Here is a 5,110-nt window from a genome sequence, read left to right on the forward strand (position 1 = left end):
ATATTAATATAGTTATTTCTAAAAATATTATAATATAATTTATATATTTAATATATTAATTTTCAGACACAGAATCAACATCATTAATTTTCTAAATATTTGACACTTGCAATAAAATGTCACTCTTAAGGAAACATCTGGATATTGCAGCTGCTTTAAAAAAATACCCAGGAAATTCAGAGCTCACTATGAAGGTTTCTAAAAACACTTTTAAAGTCAGTCAGATTAAGAGTGATTATAGTAAAGAGCTACCAAAGATTTTAACATTGTTCAATATAAGGATTATTTCTGTTAAAAATAGCATTATGTTATTTGTTGATTTTTAAACTTAGTAACACTTATTTCTGAAGTCAAATTTATCTTTAAAAATTGAAAGTACCTTTTATGACAAGTTTGTTTGGGTGCTAAAATAAACGCAGTTCAAGACAAATCTTTCTTTCTCCAGTTTAATTGAATAATTGACAAACAGGAATTACATATATTAAAGGTGTAAACTTAATACTTTGATATATGCATACATTGAGAAATTATCACCACACTCAAGCTAATTAACTTATCCATCACCTTACATAGTTACTTTTTTGTGTGGTGACAGTACTTAAGATCCACTCTCTTAAAAAACCACAAATATGCAATACAATTTTGCTAACTATTTTTGCCATACTGTACATTAAAACTCAGTAACTCATTCATCTTGCATAACGAAATATTGTGCCATTTTATTAACATTTCTTCATTTCCTCCTCCCTCTCTACCCCTACCCGTGACAACCACCATTCTACTCTCTACTTCTAGTTTTACTATTTTGTATTCCACATAGTAGTGATATCAAGCAGTATTTATCTTTGTCTAACTGGCTTATTTAACTCAGCATGATATCCTGCAGGTTCATTCATTTTGTTGCAAATTACAGGATTTCCTTCTTTTTAAAGCCTAAATAGCATTCCATTATATATAAAAATATATATTATATATTTACATAATATAAACTATATACATTATATATACATATTTATATATTATATACATATATTTACATGTTACTACATTATATATAACTGTATAATGCATATAATATAAAATTTTCTTCATTCATTCATTCATTAGTATTTAGGTTATTTCCATGTCTTTTCTACTTTAAATGATGATGCAATTAAAATGGGACTGCAGATATTACTTCAAGATCTAGATGTGATTTTCTTTGGATATCTACATAGAAGTGGGATTGCTGGATGACGTGGTAGTTTGATGTTTTAATAGTTGAGGAATCTCTATACTGTTTTTCATTATGGCTGCACCAATATACATTCCTACCAACAGTGCACAGGAGTTTCCTTTTCTCCATATCCTCGCCACCACTTATCATCTTTATCTATCTTTATTGTAATAGCCATTTTAGGGTGAGAGGTGATATCTTATTGTGATTTTGATTTGCATTTCCATGATGATTGGTGATGCTGAGCATCTTGTCATATACTTTTGAGCCATTTGTATGTCTTCTTTTGGAAAATGTCTATTCAGGTTCTTTGCCCAGTTCTCAATTGGGTCATTGATTCTGTTGTTGTTGCTCTTGCTTTTTGTTTATTTGTTTGTTTCATTTATTTATGTTTTGCTATTGAGTTGTATGAGTTCCTTTTGTATCTTGAATATTAACCCCTTATCAGATATTTGGTTTGCAAATATTTTCTCTAACTCTGTAGGCATCATTTTTACGTGTTGATTGTTTCTTTTGCTCTGTTAAAGACTTTTTAGTTTGATGCAATCCACTTGTCTATTTTCGCTTTTGTTGCCTGTACTGCTGGTGTTATGACCAAAAATCTGTTGCCAAGACCAATGTCAATAAGGTTATTGTCTACGTTTTTACCAGCAATTTTACATTTTCATGTGTTACGTTTAAGCCTTAATAAATTTTAAATTGGCTTTTGAATATGATGCAAGATAAGGTTTCACTTTTACTCTTTCACATTTAGATATTCAGTTTTTCCAACACTACTTATTAAAGAGACTATCCTTTTCCTTATGGATAAGGGTGTCTTGGCACCCTTATCCAAGATCAGTTGACAGTAAACATATGGATGTATTTCTGAGCTCTCTGTTCTGCTCCTTTGGTCTACAAGTTTCTTTTGTGACTGACTATACTGTTTTGATTACTATAGCTTTCTAATATATTTTGAAATCAGAATATGTCATGTATCCAGCTTTATTTTTCTTGCTCAGGATTGCTTTTGAATTCTTGGTATTTTGTTCTTTTTACATGAATTTTAGAGTTGTTTTTCTATTTCTGTTAAGAATGCCATTGGGATTTTGACAGGGATTGCATTGAAACTAGATCAATGGGTAGTATGGACATTTTAACAATATTAACTCTTTTTTTAGGGTCACTAACTTTAATAACAATACATATACCATGTTATCACCATGAAATGTAAATATGTAAACAGGTTAGACAAGAGCTTTTCATAAGTGCAATAAAGCATTCTATATTATATCAAAGTTAGCACATAATGTGTGATCAAATCAACTTGCTCACAAATCATTAAGCGATTCCATTATAGGTAATTCATTTAATGTTTACAACTAAACATTAAACATTCTTATGGAGAAAATAAGCAGTGCACACATTTTAAAAGTGTTCTTCATGTACCTTTGCATGAACACTTAAAATACATATTCCTATTTCAATATGACATTTACAAATTATTCTAACAGAAGCAAATATGTAATTCTGCAATTACAAAAGAACTAAAATAGAACCCATAATTAAATTATTCTTATGTTTGCAACTGTGATTCTTCAATAAATACTGCTACTGTGTAACTCTCTTGTAAACTTTCTAGGTTTGCTTTAAACACACACACACACACACACACACACACACACACACACACACATATACTTGCAACTGTGGGAGGCTTTACAAGTTATATTCCATGCACTTTTCTGACAGAGTTTTAAAAGAGCCAGCCAGTCCACAACACAGACAGAATAAAAGGTAGATTAACTGAGGCAAATAGGACTCTTACATAACATCCAAAACAAGATTCTTCAGCAAGCTGGGGTTTAGGGTTGGTCTGCTATCTTTTTTAGAATGAATTTCATCTTAACAGTTTAAGAAGATGGACACTTTAACACCATCAATTGCATTTAGGTGATGTGTTTCTTTTGTGTTAACTTGACTCCCCTGAATGACCTCGCGAGCAAACTAGTCACTAGTAATTTGGTCACCAGGCAAGTTTAGCCTGCAAGAAAGGAAGTCAGTATTCAAAATACCATGTTATAATCTGAACACACTCAAATAGTTTATTTTCAACATTAACATGTAACTTCAACAATGAGATAGATGTCTAACTACAGCAAACTCCTCCAACAAGATCAAGACAGCATCTCTTCGTCTAAGGCTTATGTTTCTCCCAGAATTCCTGATATGTGGAATAGTTCATACCAACAGTCATTACTCCCACAACAAAGCCTTGACCTGCCACACACATGTGGATCAGATGAAGGGATATTTTAGTATTTCCCCTGCTTTTCGGTTTGTACAACACATATGCAACAATTGCTGGGAAATCAGCTATTCCAATGGGGACAAATGGTGCCTCATTAGCTTTTCTAATGTTTCGGTCCCTAATCTTCATCATGTAAAGAAACGGAAACATCTGTGTCTGTTGACATAGTAATCGCTTGAAGAATCTCCCTAAAGTGAGAAAACAACAATATTAACTCTTTTAATTCATGAACACTCCATGTCTTTCCTTTTATCTGTGTCTCTTTTAATTTCTTCCATTAGTGTTTTATAGTTTTCAGTGTAACAATCCTTCACCTCTTTGGATAAGTTTATTCCTAAGTATTTTTGTTGTTGTTAATATTGCAAATGGGACTGTTTTTTGAATTTCTTTTCTGAAAGGTTTGTTGTCAGTGTACATAAATGTCACTAAATTGATGTGTTGATTTTGATCATATAAGTTTACAGAATTTGATTTTTATTTCTAACAGTGTTTTTGTTGTTGTTGAGTTCTTAGGGTTCTCTATATATATGATCGTGTCATCTCCAAAAAGAGAGAATTTTACTCTCCTTTCCAATTTGAATGTCTTTTTTTTTTTCCTTGTTAGGAAATCCCCTGGTTAGGACTTTCAGTACTATGTTGACTAGAAGTGGCAAGAGAGAGGCATCTTTGCCTTGTATCAGATCTTAGAGAATAAGTTTTCAGCCTTTCCTCTTTGATTATGACTTTAGCTGTAGGTTTTTCATACATAACCTCAATTATGTTGAGATAAATGCTTTCTATATATATTTTGTGAAAATTGTGTTAATGTTTCTTTTTTTTAAAGAGGCATAGGTCTGAGAAGAATTTGTATGTGTGTAAAAACACTTTTATTAAGTTTTTTTCAGAAACTAAAATGAAATTAGTTTATTTAATATGCATACAGTTATGTAAAATACATATCAATATATAAATTATATATTATTCATAATACATATTATTATATTAGTATTAAGGAATATCTATCTATCCATCTATTCCCCATTCTTCTATCCATCTATAAGTGTGAGGCAATATTATCTTGCACTTAACTGTAAGAAGTTAAATGAGGCCGGGCCCGGTGACTCAGACTGTAATCCCAGCACTTTGGGAGGCTGAGGCGGGCGGATCACGAGGTCAGAAATTCAAGACCAGCCTGGCCGAGATGGTGAAACCCCATCTTTACTAAAAATACAAAAATTAGCTGGGTGTGGTGGCAGGCACCTGTAATTCCAGCTACTTAGGAGGCTGAGGCAGGAGAATCGCTTTGAACCCAGGAGGTGGAGGTAGCACTGAGCCGAGATCAGGCTACGGCACTCCAGCCTGGGCGAGAGAGCAAAACTATTGTATCAAAAAAAAATAAACAAATAAAATTGGGAGGTTGAGGCAGGAGAATCGTTTGAACCCGAGAGGCAGAGATTGCAGTGAGCCGAGATTGCGCCACTGTACTCCAACCTGGGCAACAGGGCGAGACTCCGTCTCAAAAAAAAAGAGTTAAATGAAATTAAACTCTCTAGAGTCAAAACCCACAAATAACTTCTCATATTATCCAGAGTGAAATCCAAAATGTGCCACACATGATTTGCCTT

The 5,110-nt window shown here is 32.7% G+C and overlaps 1 pseudogene; it reads right to left on the minus strand.

Moving 5' to 3' along the window:
* Positions 1-3,392: 3,392 nt before the first annotated feature.
* LOC117063409 lies at positions 3,393-3,687 on the minus strand (annotated as a pseudogene).
* Between the last annotated feature and the right edge of the window lie 1,423 nt (positions 3,688-5,110).

This window comes from Trachypithecus francoisi, unplaced genomic scaffold (genome assembly GCF_009764315.1).
Source record: "Trachypithecus francoisi isolate TF-2019V2 unplaced genomic scaffold, Tfra_2.0 Lachesis_group18, whole genome shotgun sequence".
Lineage (NCBI taxonomy): Eukaryota > Metazoa > Chordata > Mammalia > Primates > Cercopithecidae > Trachypithecus > Trachypithecus francoisi.